This window comes from Saccopteryx bilineata, chromosome 5, assembly GCF_036850765.1.
Source record: "Saccopteryx bilineata isolate mSacBil1 chromosome 5, mSacBil1_pri_phased_curated, whole genome shotgun sequence".
Taxonomy (NCBI): Eukaryota; Metazoa; Chordata; class Mammalia; order Chiroptera; family Emballonuridae; genus Saccopteryx; species Saccopteryx bilineata.
The window spans coordinates 134,976,068-135,003,974 of record NC_089494.1 but is presented as its reverse complement, the minus strand read 5'-3'; the positions used below and the strand labels follow the sequence as shown (position 1 = coordinate 135,003,974).

The following is a 27,907-nucleotide window of genomic DNA, read 5'->3' as shown; positions in this document are numbered from 1 at the left end:
CTCTCCTCCATTTTCTGTCCTACTGCCAGACACATCTGCATGTAGACTCACTCCAGCGGTGCTAAAACCCTGAAGTACTACTCCCCCCGCCCCCCACTGTTGTGTGGAATCCATACTCTTTTTGCCTGGCATTCAAAGCCCTCTACGAGCACCTAAAAATATCTTCCACTTTAGCCAACTGGACCGTTTCCTATTTTTTGAGTTTTCATCTCTCTGTCTTGACTTGTACTGCTTTTCTTTATGTCTTTCCTCTGATGGTCCCTGCTCTTCCTCCTTTATTGGTTCCTCTGCCAATTAAAATCCTGTGCAGATTCTCAAGGCTCAGCCCAGGGGTAGCTCCTCCAGGAAGCTTTCCCTGATTGCTCCAACTAGAAGCTTTAGCTTACCCTCTGCCTGCTGACTTCATCTAATATTTTGTTTTTAGCCCCAAGATGGCACATTTTACCATGCAGTTCTGTTCGTGTTCATGTCTGGCTTATCTCCCATCCTAGTTTATAAGGACTGTAAAATCAAATCTCTTGTCTGACTTATTTGTATATCTCACAGCATTCATTATGGCCTTTAACAGTGTTTAGTAAATATTTGTTTAATAAATTAAGAATGAGCCTGATTTTTCTCCTGTCGTCCTAGTCATTTTTCACCCATGTAGACACATATGGTTCGTACTCATGGCAACTATTCACCCTTGTTATGCACGCCTGGCAAACATCCATTCTGCCATCTTACCCCAGGAAAATACTGACCACAGCATAATTAACAAGACACAGTCAGTTCCCGGCCTAAGCAATAAACCGTATTCCAAAAGTTCATGTCTAATTCTGTTGTTTGGAATGCAGAAAACATTTTTTCCACAAAAACAATGTTATAAATAGTGGTTAGGTTCTCAGCCAGTCCTCCCAAGACTGTTTGTTAACTCATAAGTACCAGTACTGATTTAACTACAGATCATCACTATGTATAACACTGTCAAGAAATTCTAGCTTTGGCTGTGGGAACACTTGCGCGTGCCGCCCCCCCCCCCCCGCCGCCCCCGCCCAGGAGGCAGAGCTGCCATGTTCTGGGCAGCTGAGCAGCAGGGGCGGGGCTGCTGCAAAGGCTCAGCATATTTGATACTGTCCTGCCAGCAGCTTTAAGGTTCTCAGTATTTGCATAGGAGACATTTTCCTGTAGGTTGCTGATATTCTTTGTGTCTTTAAACCGAGGGCAAGGGAACAGTTGGCCTTCAGCCCTCCACACAGTACATTAGGATGGTAAACGGGGTGTCAGCTGTCCTGTCACACAGGTGGGTCATTTTTGAATCAGGTCATTGACAGCTTAGCAACTGGTTTACCTTAACTCCCCTTTCTTTTGTTCTACAATTGAATACTGTATACAAGGGAGGGAAGAAGTAGGTTTGCAGTTCTGAGTACCTGAAACATAGAATTTATTTCTTATATTTTTATTCTTGTATTATATATTTTTCCACATGAACAACTGTAAACCTACTTTTGCCCACCCAGTATAAACATAGAAAAGACTTCTTTCTATAAGAAAAACACATGTATAGTTATCAGCTTTGTATTTGACATCACATCAGTTTTTGTGGACAAGTGGTTATCATTTCTGCATGTGTACATGGGCACAATAGTGATACTTCCCATGAAAAACACATCCATGTGTGCATAAATGACCTGAAGGTTGACAGTTGATGTTGTCAAGCTATAAGAAGAATTCTGCAGGCCCTGGCCGGTTGGCTCAGCGGTAGAGCACCGGCCTGGTGTGCGGGGGACCCGGGTTCGATTCCCGGCCAGGGCACATAGGAGAAGCGCCCATTTGCTTCTCCACCCCCACCCCCTCATTCCTCTCTGTCTCTCTCTTCCCCTCCCGCAGCCAAGGCTCCATTGGAGCCAAGATGGCCCGGGCGCTGGGGATGGCTCCTTGGCCTCTGCCCCAGGCGCTAGAGTGGCTCTGGTTGCGGCAGAGCGACGCCCCAGAGGGGCAGGGAATCGCCCCCTGGTGGGCAGAGCGTCGCCCCTAGTGGGTGTGCCGGGTGGATCCGGTGGGGCGCATGTGGGAGTCTGTCTGACTGTCTCTCCCCGTGTCCAGCTTCAAAAAAATACAAAAAAAAAAGAAGAATTCTGCGTAAATTTTAGAGAATTTAATTTGTTTAGTCATCATAAGTTTTGAGCATAAAAGTGAATATCTACTTTATGCTTTTTTTTTTTTTTTTTTTGTATTTTTCTGAAGCTGAAAACAGGGAGGCAGTCAGACAGACACCCGCATGTGCCAGACCGGGATCCACCCGGCACGCCCACCAGGGGGCGATGCTCTGCCCATCCGAGGCGTCGCTCTGTCGCGACCAGAGCCACTCTAGTGCCTGGGGCAGAGGCCAAGGAGCCATCTTCAGCGCCAGAGCCATTTGCTCCAATGGAGCCTCAGCTGCGGGAGGGGAAGAGAGAGACAGAGAGGAAGGAGAGGGGGAGGGGTCGAGAAGCAGATGGGCGCTTCTCCTGTGTGCCCTGGCGGGGAGTCAAACCCAGGACTTCCACACGCCAGGCGGACGCTCTACCACCGAGCCAACCGGCCAGGGCCTACTTTATGCTTAATAGGTACTAGGTGCCCTGACCCATTAGCTCAGCAGTCGAGCACTGGCCCAGCATGGCCGGTGGAAGTCCCGGGTTCAATTCCTGGCTAGGGCACACAGGAGAAGCGACCATCTGCTTTTCCACCCGCCTCCCTCTCCTTCCTCTCTCTCTCTCTTTTCCCCTCCCACAGCCAAGGCTCCATTGGAGCAGAGTTGGCCTGGGCACAGAAGTCACTCCATGACTTCTGTTTCAGGCACTAGAATGGCTCTGATTGCAGCGGAGCAAAGCCCCAGATGGGCAGAGCATCACCCCCTGGTGGGCATGCCGGGTGGATCCCGGTTGGGCACATGCAGAAGTCTGACTGCTTCCCAGCTTCTAACTTTGGAAAAGTACAAAAAAAAAAAAAAAAGGTGCTAGGAAAAGTTTGCTTTTCCTCCAGGAACCTGAAACACAGGAGTGAAATATGAAAGAAAGTCACAGTTCAAACAATATGTTATTAATTGCTGTAAAATTAATAATGTCATGAGGATAACAAGTGCTTTTCAGATTTTCAGAATGGCAATATTATTATGATTAACCATGATTGTAAAGCTAATGGTGGGACTCCAGTTAGTCTTAGAAGAATAGTAAAGATTTAAATAAAGAACTAGGAGAGGGAATGATATTCCAGGTTGGATTAAGAGCATTAATAGAGGACTAGAGATACAAAAGCAAACAAGCAAACCAAACCAAAGAGCAGTCCTGGCCGGAACAGAAGGATCTGTTCATGCTGGGGGAGATAGTGGGTAGGGAAATTACGGCAGCAGTGCAGCCCTGGCAGTGAATAAGACTTATCCATAGAGATTTTAAAAATACAAGCCCCTAGATCTTTCCCCAGCACTAGTAAATAGAATTTCAGGGGCATGAGACATAATAAGCCTATTTTCTTTTAAAGCTCCCCTAGTGATTGAGAACCACTGAATTAGAAGGATGGGCCAAGTTTAGGAGAGCCCTGAATGCCTTTCTTGGGAGATGGGCCTGTGTTCCCCAAACACTGGGAAGCCCTCCGAGGTTTCTGAAAGGGTGACATGACCAGATTGATACATGCCAAGATCAATGATCTATCTCAGGGGTCCCCAAACTTTTTACACAGGGGGCCAGTTCACTGTCCCTCAGACAGTTGGAGGGCCGGACTATAAAGAAAACTATGAACAAATCCCTATGCACACTGCACATATCTTATTTTAAAGTAAAAAAAACAGAACAGGAACAAATACAATATTTTAAATAAAGAACAAGTAAATTTAAATCAACAAACTGACCAGTATTTCAATGGGAACTATGCTCCTCTCACTGACCACCAATGAAAGAGGTGCCCCTTCCAGAAGTGCAATGGGGGCCCGGATAAGTGGCCTCAGGGGGCCGCATGTGGCCCACGGGCCGTAGTTTGGGGACCCCTGATCTATCTGCTGCTTGTGAATGCAAGAGCAATAAGAAACAGCGAGAATCAGAGTAATGGAGGGGGGTTAAAGAGAAGGTAATATTTTTAAGTGTATTTAGATAATGTGGGCATTGATGATGTCAGCCTTGACCTCAGCATGATTTGTTTTATAAACTGATAATAGAGCTTCACCCTAATTAATTTGATCTCTCTTCTCTTACAATCTGGCAACTTAAATAGTAGTTTCAGCCAGTTACATTTAATGGAAGGAGCCCATTGTCTACTCACGTACACATCTCACTCATGATAGGGAAGTTATGTGTGTGAGGAATACGACCTTGAACGTAATCATTACAAGCATTTAATCCACCCCCATATGCAGTAGCATAGCCCCACTGCTACAAGATTGTGCCAGGAACCAGAGTCACAAGTGGTTATTGGTGCATAACTCTCTAGCATTAGGTTGGGATTTGAAGAAATATTCCAAATCGTGCTCTGTATTTTAATATTTTTAACATCAAATTAGATAATTGCTTAATTTTTCTGGTAGCAGACCTGTGCGTGCCTCCTGGCAATAATGTCTGTGCTGACTCTGCCCTTGAGCTTCTGTCCACCCACGTGGGCTGTCAGTGCAGCCCCTGGACACCTCAGGCCTACCCTGCTCCTGTCTGTCCGTGTTCCCCAGAGACCCTCACCCCAGGGAGCCAGCAGAGAGGGAGTCAGAGGAGTCAGACTGGAAGCTTTCTGCAGCACTGACAAGGTGGGTGGTCCTGGGATTCTCTCCTGGCCGCTGTGGGACATGGCAGCTGCTCGAGTCCACGCTCAGGAGTCTCAATCCATGCCATAAATTGAAAATATTTTATGCCTCTCTGATGTGTTTTGAACATTTTATGTTTAGTAAATGAATATGCCATGTTTGTTAGAAGAAAATAAGTTCAAGGAGTGGCCTGACCCCTTTAAAAAAGACTCAACATCATGGATTTTTAAAAAAAAGAACTGCTCTCTAGGCTATTCAGTAATGGTACATGCATGACAACTGTCTGCTGTGGTCTTCTTTGCTTATGATAGTGAATTTGTTATGGGGTTATTGACATCAATCACCACATCCCTTGAGTTCCTTTTCTATAGCTATGTATGTTTTCACTGGCATCCAGGTGCTAACCAGGGAATGGTGATCCACTTAGATCTGCTTAGGAAGGGGGAACAGAGCTGACAGTTGTCGAATGTCCTTTCTGTGCCACATTCTTTACATGTATTTTATAACTTTAACTACAGTTTATACATGACCAATTTGGGATTTAGAGAAGTTTAAAATTTTTATCTGATGTCAAAACTTAACGGAACTTGGCTTTGATCCCAAGTCTATCTGACTGTCTGAAAGCATGGTCTCAGAGGCCTGCGTGACTTGTATTTATTGGGAAAGATACGTGAACTCAGAATCAGGGATTTGAGTACAGGCTTTATCTCTATAACTGACAATGCTGGACAAGTTACTTAAAGATAACAGCTTTAGTTTCCTCATCTTTCATATGGGGATAAAACCTACATTACTAGACATTTATGATTGTTATGAGAATAATACACTAGTGAATTTCAGTGTGATTTTACAGGTCCCAAAAATCAATGGAAGATTGAGAGAGTTTTTTTTGTTTTTGTTTTGTTTTTTTTTTGTTTTTTTTTACAGGGACAGAGAGAGAGTCAGAGAGAGGGATAGATAGGGACAGACAGACAGGAATGGAGAGAGATGAGAAGCATCAATCATCAGTTTTTCGTTGCAACACCTTAGTTGTTCATTGATTGCTTTCTCATATGTGCCTTGACCACGGGCCTTCAGCAGACCGAGTGACCCCTTGAGCCAGTGACCTTGGGTCCAAGCTGGTGTGCTTTTTGCTCAAGCCAGATGAGCCTGCGCTCAAGCTGGCGACCTCGGGGTCTCGAACCTGGATCTTCCGCATCCCACTCCGACACTCTATCTACTGCACCACCCCCTGGTCAGGCAAGAGAGATTTTTAATTCAAGAAAAAAACTATATTAGAAAAAAAAATGAAATGAGATGACTTGCTAGATTTTGTGGTATTTCACTTAACATTGCTTTACAGACTTTCCAAAATAATGCTTGTCAATTTTGCAAGTCCCAAACACCATGGCATGCCAAACCACACCACTGAATTTAATATCTCAGTGTAGCAAATTGTTGGCAACATATCAGGTACCTCCTTTCACTTACCAAAAGGAATCATTAGTTTTTATATCACATCAAATAAGTCTGGATTCGTACATACTGCAGAAATGCTCATGGCCGATGAGGACTGAGACGATTCAAAGGCTACTTAATAGCAATAAACTTAATGGACCAGAGTTGATGTTAACAATCTCAAAATTTTTTTTTATATTTTTGAAGTTTTTTAACAAGCCTGAGTAATAAAGTCACATTTTGTAAAATGGCTTTGTACACAAAACTGCTTTTTAAAAATGTTTCCAGGTTTTTGGCAACTTTTATAGGTTTCAGCATAGTGAATACTGAAAGACAACTATGAGCTGTCGTAGTCCATTTATGCTTCTTTATACATATAAGATATAAGAAATTTACGGAACTCTTTAAGTTAGAATGACAGTGGCTATGAATGGAGTGGTATTGAGTCCGAGAAGCACCAAGGTCGTGTCCTAGGCTTACTTAAAACCTTCACCCTGTTGCCTGACCTGTGGTGGCGCAGTGGATAAAGCGTCGACCTGGAAATGCTGAGGTCGCTGGTTCGAAACCCTGGGCTTGCCTGGTCAAGGCACATATGGGAGTTGATGCTTCCAGCTCCTCCCCCCTTCTCTCTCTCTGTTTCTGTCTCTCGCCCTCTCTCTCTCCTTTCTAAAAATGAATAAATAAAGATAAAATACTTAGATACCATCTTTAAAAAAAAAACAAAACCTTCACCCCGTTAAAGCTCCAAGCCTCTTATGCATCAGACTGACAAATGCCTGAGGAAGACCTGCTGACACAGTAAAGGAATGGTGTTAAACTTCGGGTGTGAATCTAGGAGAGCACAGCTTTTCAGTCTTGAGTTCCTAACTGTAGGACTCCTGCATCTGCCACCTCAGTCCATCCCTGAGAGGGTTCCCTGTTCTCAGCTGCTGCTCCACCTGGTGCCTAGTGCCGCACCAGGCCTGCTTCCTGACTGGGGATGAGTGGTGGCTCCAGTTCAGCTGGTCCAGTGACATGAACGGGAGAGTAGACTTGGAAAGTGAAGGAAACACATAGAGTGGCAATCATGGCCAGATTTGATCCTTAGATGTGTTGTGTTTGGCTTGTGTAATGTTTGTTTTAAACATGAATTAGTCATGAACATATTATTTTAACTAATTACTGATTTAATTTGTAGTTAACTAATTTAATATACAAGTCCAAATTCCTGGGTTCTCTTGCAAACTGTAAGACCTGAGAGCCGTAGTCTGCCCACCCAGGAGGCGGTGCCTGGCAGCAGGGGCGGGGCTGCCTGACCACGACGGAGGCTGTGCTCCTCCGGCTCCCACGGCCCCACCCTGGCTGTTGGTCGCTAAAAAGAATTCAGAGAGAAGTTAACCATTACTAATACCGCCATCTTAAAATCGGAAGTACTATACACTGGGTAGTTTTAAACAACAGAATTTATTTCCTCATTGTTCTAGAAGCTCAAATCTGAACTCAAGGTGTTGGCAGATCCGTACTCCTTTAGAGGCCTCTAGGGGACAATCCTTCCTACCTTTTCCAGCTTCTGGTAGCCCTGGGTTTTCTAATCTCGGCTTCCATCTTCTGTTGGCTGCATTCCCTCTGTGTCCAGTTCCTCTTCTTATAAGGATAGCAGTAATATCGCCTTAGAGCCCACCCTGATCCAGTATAACCTTCGTACAGAGTCCCTATTTCCAAATAAGGTTCCATTCACGGGACTTTAGCATTACATTTTGGGGACCATAGCACATAATAGACGGCATATTTCACAGTGGAGTGCACAACAGCAGTATAAGAGCAGAGACCCTTGAGACAGAGTGCCTTGATTCCTATGTACAACTTCCTTGTGTGTGACCTTGGGTGAGCTGCTTACCCGCTCTGTGCCTCCATGCTCTCATCTATAAAATGAGAATAGCACCTTCCTCCCCTCATAGGGTTGGAGTGTGCAGCACCATACTAGGTGCTCAGTAAACAGAATTATTATTACCAGTATTTTTATTATTGTTATTCATACACAATTTTATACACACAAGGAGTAATGCTGCCAAAAACTATTATTTAAGATAGCATTATGAAACAGTGGACAAAGTAGGAGCAGTAAATAGAAATGAAACATTAAAAAAATAACAAAAACACTTGAATCAATAAAAAAGAGTGAAACTATAATTTTAATAAGATCTACTTTTTAATGAAAAGAAAATAATTACAATACATTTAAAATGTGTAGCCTCCTCCTGCTTTTAGATTACCTGCCTGACCTCTGTATTCACTTGAAGCTTTGAAGCCGGAAGCTTAGCTCTTGGCGGTTGGGTTGGCCAGTACAATGGCCTGCATACAGCAATGGGAAGCCATTCCAGAGAGAGCATCCAAGGAGCACATGATCTGTAAGGGTTCCCACCTGCTTCCTTGGAATCATAGTGTTACTGTCTGTCTGTCCGCTTCCCATAAATCCTGGACTTCACACTGTCCTGAATTCCAGTCTCTGGGTCAGAGATTAAGTCTGAATAATTCTTTGAATTTAAATCATGCTTCTCCTCCTAAGGAAACAATTATTTTGAGCTATATTATTTCATTTTTCTACATTGCCTTTATGTAGGATAGCCATACTCCTTGAGTTTTAATAAAAAATAGAGAGCTCTGATAGAGAAAGTTTAAAGAAATGGCAAGATTTCTTATTTGAAGTACCTGGATGAAACCATTCTGTAAGTTAGTGGCTACTGGCATGTAGTACTACAGAACATATACAGACGTGGGCAAAAGTAGGTTTACAGTTACACAAATAAATAATATCATAAATACTAATACAACAATAAACTTCTGCATACTCACAACTGTAAACCTACTTCAGCCTACCACTGTTTGCCTTACTCTCAAAGATACTGCTACCCTGCAACCATGAAAATACTCAGATAAAATCAAAGTAGCGTACCTAAATGGTGAAAGGGACAGATGTGTATGTTCTTTATGATTTGTGATTTTATTTTAATAAAAGAAGTTAGTCTATTTAATTTTTGGCAAAGACAGGGTATTTTGTAAATCAAGTATTAGTAATTTGGAACATTTTGATTAAATGATGAATTCATCAGGATTCCTTTGGTTGCAAGTGAAAGAAGCCAGCTCAAACTAGTTATGAAAATAAAAGGCCCTTAATTGTTTATTTAACTCCAGTTTCCAGAGGTGCATCTGGCTCCAGGCATGGCTGCAGCCAGGAAATCAGATGATCTCATCTGGACATTCTCAGCTCTGCTGTTTTCTTTATTCATCATTCTTCAAACAGGCATATTGTCAGTAAGATGACCACCAGCAGCTCGAGACTGTCCTCTTCCTAGTTTAGTGATCCCAAAAGAAAGAGAATTTGTCAGGCAGATATCCAGCTCTGTGTCCCAGAGAAGATGCAGGCTGCCTCTCTTGGACCCCATGTGTGATAAACTGTCGTGGAGCCTGGAGAGCGGAGTGCTCTGGCGGGCCAGCTCACAGCATGCTGTCCCACTGCCGCAGTGGTGGAGCCTGGAGAGCGGAGTGCTCTGGCGGGCCAGCTCACAGCACGCTGTCCCACTGCCGCAGTGGTGGAGCCTGGAGAGGGGAGTGCTCTGGTGGGCCAGCTCACAGCACGCTGTCCCACTGCCACAGTGGTGGAGCCTGGAGAGTGCAGTGCTCTGGCGGGCCAGCTCACAGCACGCTGTCCCACTGCCGCAGTGGTGGGGCCTGGAGAGTGCAGTGCCCTGGGGGGCCAGCTCACAGCAGGCTGTCCCACTGCCGTAGTGGTGGAGCCTGGAGAGTGCAGTGCCCTGGCGGGCCAGCTCACAGCATGCTGTCCCACTGCTGCAGTGGTGGAGCCTGGAGAGGGGAGTGCCCTGGTGGGCCAGCTCACAGCACGCTGTCCCACTGCCGCAGTGGTGGAGCCTGGAGAGTGCAGTGCTCTGGCGGGCCAGCTCACAGCATGCTGTCCCACTGCTGCAGTGGTGGAGCCTGGAGAGGGGAGTGCCCTGGTGGGCCAGCTCACAGCACGCTGTCCCACTGCCACAGTGGTGGAGCCTGGAGAGTGCAGTGCTCTGGGGGGCCAGCTCACAGCACGCTGTCCCACTGCTGCAGTGGTGGAGCCTGGAGAGTGCAGTGCCCTGGCGGGCCAGCTCACAGCACGCTGCCCCACTGCCGCAGTGGTAGAGCCTGGAGAGCGGAGTGCTCTGGCGGGCCAGCTCACAGCATGCTGTCCCACTGCCGCAGTGGTGGAGCCTGGAGAGTGCAGTGCTCTGGGGGGCCAGCTCACAGCACGCTGTCCCACTGCCGCAGTGGTGGAGCCTGGAGAGCGCAGTGCTCTGGGGGGCCAGCTCACAGCACGCTGTCCCACTGCCACAGTGGTGGAGCCTGGAGAGCGCAGTGCTCTGGGGGGCCAGCTCACAGCATGCTGCCCCACTGCCGCAGTGGTGGAGCCTGGAGAGCGGAGTGCTCTGGCGGGCCAGCTCACAGCATGCTGTCCCACTGCCGCAGTGGTGGAGCCTGGAGAGCGCAGTGCTCTGGGGGGCCAGCTCACAGCACGCTGTCCCACTGCCGCAGTGGTGGAGCCTGGAGAGTGCAGTGCTCTGGCGGGCCAGCTCACAGCACGCTGTCCCACTGCCGCAGTGGTGGAGCCTGGAGAGCGCAGTGCCCTGGCGGGCCAGCTCACAGCACGCTGTCCCACTGCCGCAGTGGTGGAGCCTGGAGAGCGGAGTGCCCTGGCGGGCCAGCTCACAGCATCTTGTCCCACTGCCGCAGTGGTGGGACCAACCCAGTGACGGAGAGCCCGGGGGTGGGGGGCTTAGGGAAGGAAGCTTTCTCTAGGGGAACTAGAAGAGGGGAGATGGAACGTGTGCTCAGCAGACCAAAGCTGTAGTGGATTCAAAGTATTACAAGTGAAATAATATAGAGACCACCTTATGATTTTAAGGTTACAAGTAAATAACTTTCTGCCTTTTATTAAAAACTCACTCAAAACAAGGAAATAGCAAACAAAAATCCCTTATCTTTCTTTGATAAATTGCCAGTAACATCAGTAACTCTGATTCAGAAATATGGGACAAAGTGTAGATATGAGGTTGTGATTTAGTAGAACAGAGGAAGGTGGAAACTACAGAGTAGAGTAATGGTGCCAGATGCCATTTTGCCTGGCCGAGCCTCAGGAGGTTGTGATGAGAGGTGTTAGGGTTGGCTGAAGAGGGGAGTAAGGCATGGGGCTAGAAACAGATGATCAGCTGGAAGTTTATAAAGTGACACACACTCAGGTCCTTATCTCATCCCAACCAGATGACTACCTTCCCCATGCCCCAGGATGGGGGAGGTCTGTCCTCTGGAGATGTTGAAAGTATAGAGGATCTGGGCTCGGGCACATCAACATTGGAGGGTGGGTAGTGATAGCCTACCCTTTGCTTAGCGCACCAGGAGCCCAACTTCTAAACTCCAGAGAGAAACGGAATGGTCCCAGAGAAAGGCCCTACAGAGGCTCCCCCCAGAGGAAGCCAGGGGCTCTCCAGTTGCTCTCCGGTGAAGCTCAGTCTCAGTAAGCTCAACCTCACAGAGCTGCCATCTTGCTACACTAATAATTTGCCCTAAAGTAGGGAGAATCTGCCAGGGATCACCAGGTATTTAGGAATGCCTCCAATGTGAAAGCAAGGATAAAGTAAACAGAAACAAAGAAGTCTGATGAGACAAAAACTGTAATTATTATCTTTGAAAATGTGAGAAATCTTTGCAGTCTTTTTTAAAAAGAATTTAAAAAGCATAAGAAATAACTTGCAAAAATTAGAAACATTATGATCTGAAATACGTTTACTAGAGGTGTTGAAAGATAAATTTGAGTAAGAAATAATTAGAGATGCAACCCAGGAAGCCCGGTAGCTCACTAATGCAAGAGAAGAATGGAAGAGAAGTATCGAGGAAATGGTATCAGACATTTTCCTAGGACAGAAAGAAGAGGTAAACGTTAAATTTTCTAGAGAAGAAAAAAGTTGTTGTATACAGAGTCATATTGTTTTGAATAAAAACAAACAAGAAAGAGATGTCTCCACTTCAGTACTGATATGGAAACATTCAAATCTGTGAAGTATTCTTTTAAGGGATAATTTTTATTATAATAAAGTACTTCTTCTTTTACCTGAGAGTGACTATCAAATTTCCCTAAATGGAAAGTTTCTTAGCACACTCAACATAATACACTTAAATATTTTCCATTATTTAAGCTAATTTAAATTTTTGTAGAATCTGAAGTACACCTGCAGATTTGTGTTTCAGAGACTTAGGGTATTTTCATGGTATTTATTCTGGTTCCTCACTTTTTGATTCACTCATCCACTCATCAGATAATTAGAGCTCTTTTCTCAAGGTGCTATGGGACTGAGATTTCTTGTTCTATATGTGTCCCAACATATAATGATTTGAGTGGCAGAGTTTATGGCCCTACTGTCTTAAAATATGTCACTGTTATTTTATATATACATAAAAAGCTAAATAATTATGAGAAACAAAGTGTCAATATAGAATGTTAGTATACATTTGCCTTATCTTTTGTCAGTGAAGAAGACAAAGTCCTGAGTACTATATTTTCTAAAAATTAAAGGGGCCATCAAATGTTAAAATTTAGCAGACATGTTTTTAAATTTTTAATTATTTGAAAAAATACTTTTAGGATTCACTGAATATTATTATTGACTATATAAGTAATAGAATATACTGTTATGATATTTTTAGATTAAAAGTCTTCCCCAAATTACATTTGATTTTTAAAACATTTTAAATCTTAGTAAATATTGCAAAAGAATTGACATTTTAAGATGCAGTGGAATTCCCTCCCCCACCCTTCCTGTTTGGATTAGTGTCTAAAGCCTAATGAAATGGAAAGCAAGTGTCTTTTCCCATTTAAAAATTTATATTATATTCCTTAATGTATTATAATGAGTCCAAAGTAATATAGAGACATCAAGAAATGAGACAGGATTTGTCTTGCCAATATAACTGTTTAGAATGCTGATGAATTGCTTTTGCTGTAAAACCAGACTGCCTAGTCTAGGACAGCTTCCCCGGGTAATGACATTTTCTAAGGGACTTGCGTAGTTTTTTTGGTTCCATGAGGTCAGGAATTTTAAGTTAGAATTATAGAACTGGAAGGCTTCCTCGTACTCCTTCCAGAAGTCCTGGGAAATCATGGTTTAGCCAGAGTCACACAGTTAATAGGGAAGGTTGGATGAGAATCATGGCCTGATGGTCAGTTCAGTGATCTCTGTAAAAGACTCTTCTGGTTTATTCTCACCACCGTCACATTCCGTGCAGTGTTCATAATTTATTGCATTAGGTGCAGTTAACAGAGTACATGCTTGTATCTGGTTTCCTAAAGCTGAGGGGACATTTAGAATTAGGAATATTGACAGTGACAAAAAACATGTGTTGGCAACAAGCATTTTGAAGAATCCTTGTCCAAGGCGGAAGATGCCCTTGATTAAATTTTGATCTTTTCTGCTCTCTAGAAGGAACTCTGTTTATTATTCTCTAGGAGCTGATTCTGCCTTCTGGAAGGTTCTTCCTTGCCCAGTTTCCTCCCAGATTGCACTTAAATGGACATTGGCGAATACACCCTCCTTGGAAGCTAACTTTTGTTTCCTACTTTCTTCTCCTGCAGTGTTGGCAGCTTGAGCATTGTTTCAAGGGTCAAACAGTCAAGGCTTATTAGCAAGACTTGTGTGTGTGTTGGCAATGTTATTCCCTCAGAAACTTAGTTGGCTTCTGATCTCTCTTCTTGTAGCTAATTCTATGTGCTAGTAATGGAGTGACTGCATAACCAGTTTGGCAAAGACAGTTCTATTGATTATCTCCTGTGTGTGTTAAGTAACAGTGCCCTGTTTCACTTTCTGATTAAGGCCAGTTTGGACAATAAAGTACATGATCATTCAAGCCAAAAAGCACACCAGAAAAATCCTAATGCCTCCCCCCCTTTCTCATTTTGAAATAGGTTTTGTGGGAGGTTAGCACACGTAACTTTTGATCTGCAGCAAGACTGACTTCTCTCGGTTGACCTGCAGAAACATGGAATGGGCCATTTTTAGTCTTTTCTCCTATTGTGTGACATTCAGAGCAGTCAGCTCTTCTAACCCTGGCAGCCCCCAAATTCCTGGATCCTCTTTCCCTTCATTTCTTTCTGGTCTCAAACCATCCAGCTCTTGTGTGTGCTCATTTCTTTCTTGTAAATCTTGATAAATGCAGCCAGGGATACCATTATTCTAATATCCTGTTTTTCGATTTATTTTCCCGTAGAGCCATAGAGTTGGTAGACACTCTGCCTTTGACTCTATCTCATGCCTTTATTTTAAATTGAGATGTAATTCACGTAAGCACAACTCTTACACACTCAAATTAATGTGTTTTGATAACTGTGTACACCTGCGTAAGCCACCACCCAAAATAACATATAGAACATTTCCATTACCCCAGATGGATGCCCCACTGCACTTCCCAGGAGGCAACCATTCTTTGGCTTCTGGCAGGCAGTTTTTTTTATTAAGTGTTTTGTGACTGCATGACATAACTGTCTTTTCATCCTTTCTTCAGTTTCTTGTTTCCTGTGGCCTGGCTGCTACACTGTTGCCAAATATTTTGGGTTTTTTGTTTGGTCTGCACCCCACTTAAAGGTACCACTTTTTATGATAGTTAGGAAAAGCTAACTGCTGTAGCAAACAGACTCCAAAAAATATAATAGTTTAAATCTAACTCAGATATATTTATTGCTAATGAAAGCATTGAAGGCACTCCTGCGCATCCATAACCTGGGCCTGTGAGTCTCCAAGCTGGTGCGAAGGAGCCTGTGCACTCATGCACCTGCTCTGAGAAACTGCAGTCCACTGACACTCCTTTGGGGAGAGCTATTCACGGCCACACCTGGAGCAAGGGGGGAGGGCGGCCACCTCTTAGTGACAGCTTCTCCACTGTGACACAGGAAGAGCAAAGCCTACACACTGTTCCTAGTCTGTAGGTTAAAAAGTTTAATGTCACAGCTTTTATTTTGTCTTAATAACATACTACAATATAGCTTTTGTTTTGTATCTTCATGTGATTTCCTTTTCTTTATGTAAAAATATCCTTTTATGCTTTTTGAATAAACATTTTAGTATTTGAAACTGAAAGCTATATAGTATTGCTATCTCTAAGACAGAAATGGTCAAAGCAAAAGCAATTTATTTTTCTTATTTTGATGATATTAAAATTACCTCTGGGCGCCTGACCTGTAGTGGCACAGTGCATAAAGCATTGACTTGGAACGCTGAGGTCGCCAGTTCAAAGCCCTGGGCTTGCTCGGTCAAGGCACATACAACAAGCAATCAGTGAACAACTAAAGTGAAGCAACTTCTTGTTCTCTCCCCTCCTCTCTCTGTAAAATCAACAAATAAAATTAACAACAAAAATTTTTTTTAATTATCTCTGGGCATCAAGAGAAATAATTTAACTCTCAAAAGGATCTCTGATACCACCATTTCTATCCAGTATTGTGCAGAGGTCCTAGGCAGCATCCTCAGATGGGAATAAAACTAGAAGAAAACGTGGAAGACCGGAAATAAAGAAAAAAAATGGCCATTATTGGCAAATTATACAGTTGTTTATGTAGAAAATTTCCATAACGCCACAGCTAGATTCTTAGACTTCACTAGAGTCCAGCTGGGGTTTTGGGTACAGAAGCAACATAGGAGAGCCAAGTGCATTCTGTTGATCAGCAGCAACAACAACAACAACAATACACAGAACATAATTTTAAAGACATTTTGTTTTGGAATAATTAACATCCTACAAAGCCGTAGTATATGTTTTTCCAGGACTAAGATTGACATTGGTGTACTTATCTATGCTTTATTTGGATTTTCCCAGTTTTCCTACTCTGTACTTTTTTCAGGGTCAGATCCAGAGAGATATAGCTCTTGAGTCTACTCCAATTTGTGCTAATTTTTTGGCCTTTTCTTTCGAGGACCTCACATTTTTGAAGAGTAATGGTCAGCTTATTTGTAGAAGGGGCCTCTGAGGGATTGTCTGATGTTTTCTCCTGATTATATCACATACATTGTATTACTGGTGATGTTAACCTTGACCACTTGGTTAAGGTGATATCTGCCAGGGTTCTCCACAGTGAAGTGACGGGAGAAAATATAATTTTAAGAATATATGATTTACAAAAGCAACACTATAAATAATATTTGAATAAATCTAACAAAGAATGCCTTTTTTTTTTTTTCTCAAGCTGGAAACGGGGAGAGACAGTCAGACAGACTCCCGCATGCGCCCAACCGGGATCCACCCGGCACGCCCACCAGGGGCAACGCTCTGCCCACCAGGGGGCGTCGCTCTGTTGCGACCAGAGCCACTCTAGCGCCTGGGGCGGAGGCCAAGGAGCCATCCCCAGTGCCCGGGCCATCTGTGCTCCAATGGAGCCTCGGCTGCGGGAGGGGAAGAGAGAGACAGAGAGGAAGGAGAGGGGAAGGGGTGGAGAAGCAGATGGGTGCTTCTCCTGTGTGCCCTGGCCGGGAATCGAACCTGGGACTTCTGCACGCCAGGCCGGTGCTCTACCACTGAGCCAACCGGCCAGGGCCCAAAGAATGCCTTTTTTGAGAAAGTAATAAATTTCTGTTGGAAGACACTAACTGTGATCCAGTCAAATGGAGAGAATAAGCATTAATATTGCAAAGATGTCAGTTCTCTCAGTGCACTTGGAATAAATTCTGAACAAATGTTGGTGGTCTTAACATTACTAGTACTGGTGCTGCTATTATTATCATTATTATTATTGGGATACTTACCATTACAATTCTAAATTAAACAGAAGAGGAGTAGTCCAAAAATGACAAAGACACTCCTGAATAACCAAGTGTTTTCCTGCCTTATATTGTGACTTAATATAAAACTGTCATCATTAAGCCAGCATGTGGTTAAGGATATACAAACTGGCTAATGGAAAGAATAGAGAATTCTAAAACAGATCCATCTACATGTGGAAACTTGACTTACAAGAAATCTAGCATTTTCTGTCAATATGAAAAGGATGGATATATCTTTCACCATAGGAAAGCCAATTACATTTCTATAGACTAGCAGCAACGACAGGGGCAAGAGATTGCTCACGTGGAAGAGAGTAATAACAGATGTCTACCTCACATTATATGCAAAATGAAAAATGGTTAACTTAGAAGTTGCAAATTACTAATTATAATTAGATTTAATCATAAAATAAGCAGCGATCAGTAAAAAGTTGAAGAAAAAACAAAACTACCAAAGAAAAGTGGAAGGCATGCAAGGGAAAAAAGAAAGGCACAGAAAACATGAGCTTGTATGAATTGGAAATGAGAGAAGTGAGTCAAGTCACTTAAAAGAGTGAAGAAACACCTTATTTTAAAAGATTGTTTATGATATGGCAGACTACATCATTTATTAACTTTTTCATTCAGCTGAGTTATGTGCCAGAAATAATTAAGTAGGCTATAAATTATTTTCAATTTCTACTCATAACTCAATTACTCAATCATTGGTAGAAAACAATGACTTGGAAACCACCTGACTTTCAAAGGAATTTATTAACACTTTCTGAGTTTGGGGAAGTTTATTGAAAAGGCTTAACTGAGATTTATCAAGTGCCTGTTGTACTTGTTACTCTTTTACTTAGGGTTACTTTATTTAACCCAATATACTCTTTAAAGGATGTTTAGGAACATTATTAATTTTAATACATATTTGCCCATTATATGAATTTTTAGAGAAATTTTTGTTTTAAATATATTTGAAATATATTTTTATCAAAACCTTGCAGCTGTAAATATAGATTACTCATCTTAGGGAAAATGGTTGCCATTTAATCTATTTTATTGACAAACCCAGTCTTCATTTTAAGACCTACGTTCCAAATCAGACTTCTGTCTCTCAATAAAAGTCTAACTTGATTTTTCAACTTAAATGAATATGCTAATGTATGTCTCTATGACAACCATTGCACAGCTGAATTCTAATTCTAATATAGACAAATAGGTAAGGCACAGAACCTTACCATGTATTGTCTAGATATAAGATACTGCTGCTCTCAGTGTATCTTTGCACACACTAAAGGATCCCGGAGGTGAGGTGATTTTCTTACAATTATAAGGGTATGGAAGAGGTAAGCAGAGGTGGATTTAATGGCAGGCACATCCTGGGCCCCAACTTCTGAAGGCCCCGCGAAACCTCAACTTGACACTTTTTTCTAATGACACCAAGTTTGGTTTCATATGGGCAATTTTAACATTAATAGTACATAATATTTTTTATTTATTTAAAAATATGGTTAACATGTATTTTTATTTTCCCTGTCTTTCTCTTTTTTTTTAAGGGACCCAAGATTTTCTTCTGTGCCCGGGGCCTCAGCTGGCCTGAATCCGCCTCTGGAGGTGAGGTACTAAAGTAGAAGTGTTTGCACTACTGCTTTAGTCATAACGTGTGGACTTACAGTATACTAGCATGGGCCACACACTCCATTTCTTAATCCAGTATATATGTTATATGTATAGATGTGATGAGGAAAGAACAAATCCTTATTATAGTGCTTTGATTAAAAGAGGATGTGAAGACTTGGCATCCTGAAGAGTTTCTGTATTCCATGGAAGTGCACTGGGCAGGGTTGGTGAACAGTACGCGTTTCTTTTGTGAAGTGGGGAAGGACTGATTGTGAAGGAAGGGAAGAGGAATGACAATGAGACCAGCTGGATAAGCTAGCTACAGGTACATTCCCAGCTAGAGCAGTAACAGAAGTGATGAAAGTGGAGCATGTTGAATTTATTGCTTTAAAACTATCTGTGTCCACACATCTCTTGGAAATCCTTCATGTAGCCCCAAATAGCCCTCAATTTGTGGACTGATAGAGAAGATAGGCAGAGGGGATTTGTCATATGTATAATTTTAGATACAAGATACCCAAACTAATGAAGTAAAACCAATGTTTAGAGATGAAGCTTTTTTGAAATAAAAGACTAGAATCTGAATATTGAAAGGACATATTGTGCGCCTGGGCCTGATAAAGTTGCTGGGCCTCAGAGGTAAAGAAAAAATTTCTTTGGGGATCCAGACAAATAGGTTGAGTTATTTATAAGAGGACATTATGTGAGCCTCAGATTTCATTCAATGCATTAAAATGGGGTATACTTAGAAGATTTCCAAGAAAAGAATAGGTAACATACAGATATTTTTATCCACCCAAACAGTCCTTCAAGTTTAAGTCAACACGCAAATCATTTTAAACTTAAAACATGTTTTCAAAAATTATTTCTTTGCACCTTTATTGAGGCAGCACTAACTGAAGAACAGGCTTCCCCCCCACCCCCCAGCTTTTGCAAGGTAAAGATATACATGGAGCTCTTAGAATGGGATCTGGCAAGACTTGGACTTTCTTGCCCCAGTACTGAAACTTCTTATCATCTGTAGCAGACTTTGACAGATGGACTATGGGATCTGATAACACGACGTATGAGAGAACTGATCTATTTCTCAGCCCTTTGAGTTTTTTAAGAAGTAGGAAAGAACCATGAACTTCTTTGCAATCTCATCATATATGGAAAGGGTCTGAGACAACTTGTTTGAGAAGATCAACCATGTAACTATACTTGTTTGTTTGCAAGTTTCACTATTTAAACGTAAAGATGAAGCACTAAGTGTTCATCACAATCTCCAAAGGCTAATTCATGATAAAGAATCATCTTGGGCCTGACCAGGCAGTGGCGCAGTGGATAGAGCGTCGCACTGGGATGCAGAGGACCCGGGTCCAAGACCCCAAGGTCGCCAGCTTGAGCGCGAGCTCATCTGGTTTGAGCAAAAAGCCCACCAGCTTGAACCCAAGATCGCTGGCTCCAGCAAGGGTTACTCAGTTTGCTGAAGGTCCGTGGTCAGGGCACATATGAGAAAGCAATCAATGAACAACTAAGGTGTTGCAACGCGCAATGAAAAACTATTGATTGATGCTTCTCATTTCTCTCCATTCCTGTCTATCCCTCTCTCTGACTCACTCTCTGTCTCTGTAAAAAATAAATTAAAAAAAAAAAAAAGAATCATCTTGGCATAGACTTTGCTGATACTATGAATGTTGTTATGAAAAATCTTCCCTAACAACAGTTAACTTTATTTTTCCCCAGGCAAAACAAATCAAATCTATAAAAGACATTGTATGCTTGAGTTTGAAAGCCTCTGTATATGTTTGGTTGGTAACAAAAGTAAAATATGACACCCCTGTCATTTTGGAACAAAACTACATAGTTTGTGAGCTATAGTAAAAAAATAAGCATCTTACATTCCTTTTTCAGAAGCTATCTGAATAAGAGTATACTATAATATATTTCCAGCTGTAAAGAAGTTTAGTTCAGTAGCTAAACCTAATGTTCTACTGCCTGTCCTCTGGTATTTCTGTTGTTGACTTCTGTGTCTGACAGCAGCCAATGAGGAAAGTGGAAGGCAGTCTGTGAGAAGGTTTTCTGCAGGAGCACTCACAGTACTCTTGCTATAGGTACCACAGCCAGTGCATTGGCTATTCAGGCCATGAACAGGGTTCTTCCATTTGTTTGCTCAGAGGATGCTACTGCATACTCAGAGCAGGTAGACCTGCCAAGTACATGATGAGGCTTTATTAATTTTGCTCCCCTCAGAAGAAAAAAGGGATGGTATAGCAACTTCTTTTTTCTTTTTTTTTTTTTTTTTTTTTTTTTGTATTTTTCTGAAATGAGAAGCAGGGAGGCAGAGAGACAGACTCCCTCATGTGCCTGACTGGGATCCACCTGCCATGCCCAACAGGGGATACTAATGCTCTGCCCATCTGGGGCATTGCTCCTCTGTAAGTGGAGCTATTCTAGTGCCTGAGGTGGAGGTCATGGAGCCATCCTCAGTGCCCGGGCCAACTTTGCTCCATTGGATCCTTGGCTGCAGGAGGGGAAAAGAGAGAGAGAGAGAGAGAGAGAAAGGAGAGGAGGAAGGGTGAAGCAGATGGGCGTTTCTCCTGTGTGCCCTGGCCAGGAATCGAACCTGGGACTTCCACACACTGGGCCAATACTGTACCACTGAGCCAGCCAGCCAGGGTGGTATAGCAACTTCTTGATAAGAAAGTGCCTATGAAGGAAATAAAAATCATTCTGGAAAAACTTATGGGCACCTAGGGGATAAAGACCCCAAAACTGGAGTCATTTTTATCCCAAGATCAATTAAATAGCCCAAAGGTGTTTTGTTTCCACATATGTTTGTAAACCTGATGAGAGATTAAGAAGTAACTGATTAGGACAAGTACCTTTACCCAAATATGCTGTGTCTCTTGGACTTGCTATGATAACTTGCATAAGATTTCTTAGAAAAGGTAGAAACAAATGACCAAAGAATAGTTAACAAGCCCAGGGCCCTATTCCTTACCAAGGACTAAGTAGAAGAAAGTATAGCTTTTCTCAGTAAGAAAATGTCCATCCTTCAGTAAGGTGGAAAGAGACCAGAATCAGGAGAGGAAGGGGACAAGCTAACTAATGGTGTCACAAAAAGGGGAAGTAGAGCAGAAAGACAGGCAGATAAGCAGGAAATGGGAGAGAGAGTAGTAAAAGCAAAAGAGCCTCAAACTTGGTCTGCTCCTAATACTGATGAGCTCAGAAAATCAAGAAAGTCACAGAAACAAATAAAAAAAACTAATGAAACATTTTAAATGAATAAGAAAATAGCATTTACTGAAGAAGGGAAGTTGGTTCACCAGTGGCCACCAATGTAGAAATCCATTGTAGAAAGGTACTAAGGAAAAGCATTGGCCCTGGCCAGTTGGCTCAGTGTATAGAGCATCAGCCCTGCATGTGGATGTCTTGGATTTGATTTGCAATCAGGGCACCCAGGAGAAGTGACTGTCTACTTCTCCAACCCTCCCCCTCCTTGTTCTCTCTCTCAGTCTCTTCCCCTCCTGCAGCCATGGCTCAATTGGTTTAAGCAAGTTGACCCTGGGGTTTAGGATGGCTCCATGGCCTCACCTTAGGTACTAAAAATAGCTTGGTTGCTGAGTAATGGAACAATGGCCCCAGATGGGCAGAGCATTGGCCCCAGAGGGGGGTTTCCAGGTGGATCCCAGTAGAGTTCATGCGGAGAGTCTGTCTCTCTGTCTACCTGCCTCCCATTTAATAGTAGTAATTTAAAAAAGGAAAAGTATCATAGGAGTGTTAACCTTAATAAAGCAAAAGAAAGCCTTCAGGAAGAGGACAGATTTGACCAAGTAAGACATAGGAAGAAAATTAAGGCATATGGAGAAAAGACTTTATTATAAAAGGGGAAGCCAGAAGAGAAGCCTGCAAGAGGCCAACGAAGGCTAAAGATAGAGGGATGCCTTTTAGGGCTAGAGTACTGACGGTGAGGGTTTGTCTGTTCATAGTCAGATCCTGATAAATACAAAAGTCAAAAGAATCAGATATTGAAGATATGGAGAATAAAGTAGGTAATGCCAGGAAAAAGTAAAGAATGGAAAAAAAAAGGACTAGCAGTGAAGTGGAATAAGTGAGACGAGTAAGTTACAAAAGAAGGAAAAGCAAGCGGGGAACGTGAGAGCCTTTGGATATACTCTAGGCCTGTCTTAGGGAGAAAAGGAACTTGTGTTGTATTTGCTCCAAAGTCAAAGCTAAATACTACTTGCTGTCGTCTCAGAACCTTGGTCATGATTATGTGGGCCAGAAGTGAAAACAGAGTTGGCTTTGGAACAGTTAGGAATGAGAGTCCTGTGCTTAACGAATCCATGCAACTCCAGACAAAAGTAATCATATATCTTACCCCCCTTTTTGCCCCATCACAGACTATATACTAAAGATGAGAGTGGATTATAAAAATTTCCTCATCCCGTTTCCATCGTTTGTATGCTCTTGCACTAAGCCTATTTCTTTTTTTACTGCCAATTTATAGAGTCCTTGTCCCATTTTTAGAAATTCTTGTCTTGCTTACTGTTCAGAATGTACTATGTACTATTAAACAGAATTGCTCAGAATTTTTATGTATTTAATATATCCACAGAGAAATATATAGTGGAGAAGCCCTAATAAATAATGAGTAGTTTAGAATTGAGATTATGAAAAATAAGCCTATATCCCACCTAGTAAAAGTTCAACATTTAAAAACATTTAGCAAAAGACATGCAAAATCTCTACATTTAAAACGAACAACATTATTGAGAAAAAAATTTAAGTGAAGAGAGATGACAAGTTCAGGGATTGGAAGACTTGCTTGGATGACAGTTCTCCCCAGACTGATCTGTAGATTCAACATAGTCCCACAGGCTTTTTTTTTTCAAAACTGACAAACATTTTAAAAGTTATATGGAAATGTAAAAGACTGAGAATATCCAAAACAATTTTAAAATCATAGCTATGAGATTTTTACTTCATGACTTAACTACAGTGCTGCTGTGAGGACCACAGGTAGATCAGTGCACTTGAACAGAGGCCAGGACAGGCCCACAGTTTATGGCGATTTCATTTCCAGCAAAGATCCAAAGCAACCCAGTGGGGAAAGGAAAGCATTTAAATACATAGTGCTTGCAAAGTTGGATATTTACATGGAGTAAAAAATAAATTTTAATTCCTACCTTGCAGCATGCATAAAAATTAATTTGAGATGGATTAAATGTAAAAGCTAGAACCATAAGACTTTTAGAAAAAAAATAAGAGTATCTTTATGATTTGAGGGTAGGCAAAGATTTAAATTCAGAAAGCAATAAGCATGAGAAAAAAATGATAAAATAGACTTTATAAAAAAAAACACTTATGCTCATTAAAACCACTATTAAGAAAACAAAAAGAAAAACCACAGACTGAGAAAAAAATATTTACAAAACATATTTGTCAGAGGGCTACATAGATTTTAAAAACTATGCAACTTTATAAAAAAAAATACACAATCAGAAGCAAAAGTTGGAGGGTAGAGAACAAATGATTTGAAAAGCCAGTTTATAACACAGATGCTCCACAACAGAAGATATTCAAATGGCCACTAAGCATGGGCTCAACCTTATTAATCAGGGAAATGCGACTTAAAATGATAGTGAGGTAGATACCTGTAAGCATAACTAAAATTAAATAGGTTGATAACAACAAATGTTAATCAGGATGTTGAATAGCTAGAACTCATACACTGTATTAGAGGGTTAATGAGGGAGTATCTTAGGGAGAAGATCTGGAAACGTCTTATAAAACTAAACATACTTCATGTGATAACCCAACAACGTTACTCCTAGGTATTTATCCAGGAAGAATGAAAATATAACTACACACACACACAGCATACACAAAGGTGTTTACTAGATGTGTATAGTATGTGCACATGTAGCTTCATTCATAATAGCCAAAAACTAGAAATAGCCCAGATGTCCATTAGTATAGAATGGTTAAACAGATTGTGGTGTATTCATAAAATAAATACTACTCACAAGTAAAAAGGACCAAACTACTGTGTTTCCCCCAAAATAAGACAGTGTCTTATATTAATTTTTGCTCCTAAAGACAGGCTAGGTCTTATTTTCAGGGGATGTCTTATTTTTCCATGAACAAGAACTCACATTTATTGTTGAACAAAAAAATCAACACTTATTAATACACTGTAGTCATCACAACATCAGCATGACCAGCCACCTCTGAATGCCATCGAGAGTTTCTTGTGACTCTACTTCTATGTACAACAATCTACCCTGTTTCCCTGAAAATAAGACAGTGTCTTATATTAATTTTTGCTCCTAAAGATGCTCTAGGTCAGTGGTCCCCAACCCCTGGGCCGTGGACCGGTACTGGTCCGTGGGCCATTTGGTACCGGTCCACAGAGAAAGAATAAATAACTTACATTATTTCTGTTTTATTTAAGTCTAAATGATGTTTTATTTTTAAGAAATGACCAGATTCCTTCTGTTACATCCTTCGAAGACTCACTCTTGATGCTTGTCTCGGTCACGTAATACATTTATCCGTCCCACCCTAAAGGCCGGTCCGTGAAAATATTTTATGACATTAAACCGGTCTGTGGCCCAAAAAAGGTTGGGGACCACTGCTCTAGGTCTTATTTTCAGGGGAGGCTTTATATTTCTAAGCTTAAAAAAATTGCGCTAGGTCTTATTTCGGGGGGATGTCTTATTTTCAGGGAAACAGGTTACCAGTCCCTACAACAACATGAATGAATTTTACCGTACTAACTGGAGAAGTCTCATACAGAATAATACAAATGGCATTATTCCATTTTTATGGAGTTCTAGAACAAGCAAAATTTCTGTAGGAGGGACAGGAATCACAAGAGTGGGATGGCTCAGGGAAAACTGGCAGGATTAGTAAGAAACTTTATTTGGGGGGATGGGGATGGTTTGGATTACAAGGGGTATGCATTTGTTACAAGTCATGGAATGGTACATTTAAGATTTGTGCATTTCAGCCTAACCAGGCAATGGCGCAGTGAGTAGAGCATTGGACTGGGACACAGAGGACCCAGGTTCGAAACTGCGAGGTTGCTGGCTTGAGGTCCGGCTCACCAGCTTGAGCGCATGGTCGCTGGATGGAGTCTGAGATCACAGACATGACCCCATAGTCACTTGCTTGAGCCCAAAGGTCTCTGGTTTGAAGCCCAAGGTTGCTGGCTTGAGCAAGGGGTCACTTGCTCTTCTGTAGTCTCCCAGTCAAGGCACATGTGAGAAAGCAATCAATGAACAACTAAGATGCTGTAATGAAGGATTGATGCTTCTCATCTCTCTCCCTTTCTGTCTGTCTGCCCCTATCTATCCCTCTCTCTGTCTCTGTCACACAAAAAAGATTTGTGCATTTCATTTTTTGTGAATTTCACTCCAAAAGAATGGAAAAAGAGCTTTAAAAAATATCAGAAGATACTGTTTTATACCCACCAGTATGGCAAAAATGCTGGCAAGGAGATGGATATTCTGTCTTCTCTTACCCTTGCTAGTGGTTAAAGAAATTGGATCAATAATACAAAACAATTTGTCATTTTCCAACCCAGAAATTTCACTCTTGACACATTGAAGCATTTGCAAATGTGCACAGAGAAACATGTGTAACAATGTTTCAGAAACTGGAAAAAATTCAGATATCCATCAGTAAGAGAAGGCATAAATTGTCTGTATTCAAACATATTGCATTGGGTAAATCTCATGAACATATAAGAATACTTCCAATATAATTCCAACCAATATACTTCTATTCAAAATCTTGCAAAGTTTACACAATAATATATTGACTAGGGATTCATAAGATAAAGGAAAACAAAGTAAAAAATTCAGTGTTGTGGGGACAGGACATGGCAAGGAGGATTGGAATCAGAATGGGAGAGGCCCTAAAGGTGACTTCAAAGTCATTAGCAATGTTTTATTCCCTAAACTGAGCAGTGAGAAGATAGGTGTTCATTTTATTATATCTTTTGGCATACACATGTTGAAATATTATTTGCTGTATATTCAATACTTAATAATTTTATTAAAAACAAAATATACACTATAAATGGTATTTTAAAAGTCTTCATTAGCAACAATATGATATGCAAGACATGAGAAGTTGGCTTTCTGGTATCATTAATTCGGTTATTTACTCGTTTCTCAAATGCTTGTACACAGCTTGGTAGGGATGTGCCATTGGCTAAACTTTTATTTGGAGGCTACTGACTTGGTAGTTGTGTCTTAGAAATGAATTAGATGATAGAAGATGAAGAGGTTAAGCCAAAAAAAAAAAAAAGCTTTATATAGACACAGACAACAGTGTGTTGATAGCCAGAAGGAAAGGGAGGTAGAGGTGGGCAAAGAAGGGGAAAATGGGGATAAAAGAGACTCTACTTGGGACAGTCGCACACGGGGCAGTGTGCTCGTGCTGTTTTCCTGAGTTGCACACCTGAACCTGTACCCCAATAAATTCAATTACAAAATAAGTATATTTTTTTAAAAATGAACTAGAACAACTACTGTAATCTAAAATGACTATAGTCTTATATAGGCCCTACTGCTATTCCAGGAGACTTGGAAGGCACACTTTTATGAATTGGAATGTCACTTGAACTGATCGTTGACCAATCGTTAACTTATCTTTTAATTAGGTCATGGAGAATGTCTTCCGTAATTTATTTTCTTGAAACGTAGCTATAATAAAAATTGTCAGGTTCTGTGGCAATATTTGGATCTTATTATTTTTCTGTTGAATCTTAAATATTTATAGATTATTAATTTTAACATCTTTTACAAAATCTGTGAATGTTTTACATAAATCAACTTGCCAAAAAATTAAAGTTGAACTCTGTAGCTATAATGTGGTCCTAAATTTGTAGCTTAAAAATTAAAAGGGCTTGCCCCAACTCTTTTTTTTATTATTATTAAATTTAATGCAGTGACATTGATAAATCAGGGTACATATGTTGAGAGAAAATATCTCCAGATTATTTTGACATTTGATTGTGCTGTATACCTCTCCACCAAAGTCAAATTGTCTTCTGTCACCTTCTATCTGGTTTTCTTGTGCCCCTCCCCTCCCCCACCCCCTCTCTCCTTCCTCGCCCCATCCCCCTACCCCCCACCACCTCACCCCCATTGACATCACATTCTTGTTCATGTCTCTGAGTCTCATTTTTATGTCCCATCTATATATGGATTCATATAGTTCTTAGTTTTTTCTGATTTACTTATTTCACTCTGTATAATATTATCAAGGTCCATCCATGTTATTGTAAATGATCCGATGTCATCAT

At 41.6% G+C, this 27,907-nt stretch overlaps 1 protein-coding gene across 21 annotated transcripts in view; it reads left to right on the top strand.

Moving 5' to 3' along the window:
- ZNF438 (zinc finger protein 438) overlaps positions 1-27,907 on the top strand; it is a 260,065-nt gene that overhangs the window by 146,295 nt on the left and 85,863 nt on the right. For 10 of the 21 annotated variants that reach the window (XM_066280578.1, XM_066280572.1, XM_066280573.1 and 7 more), the window contains one exon: positions 18,540-18,597. The exons of 10 other annotated variants lie outside the window; for them this stretch is intronic. The gene's annotated coding sequence lies outside the window, so the exon portion shown is untranslated. Of the gene's footprint in view, positions 1-29; positions 426-18,539; positions 18,598-27,907 lie in introns of those variants that run through there. One more of the 21 variants, XR_010731943.1, reaches the window with a different exon arrangement.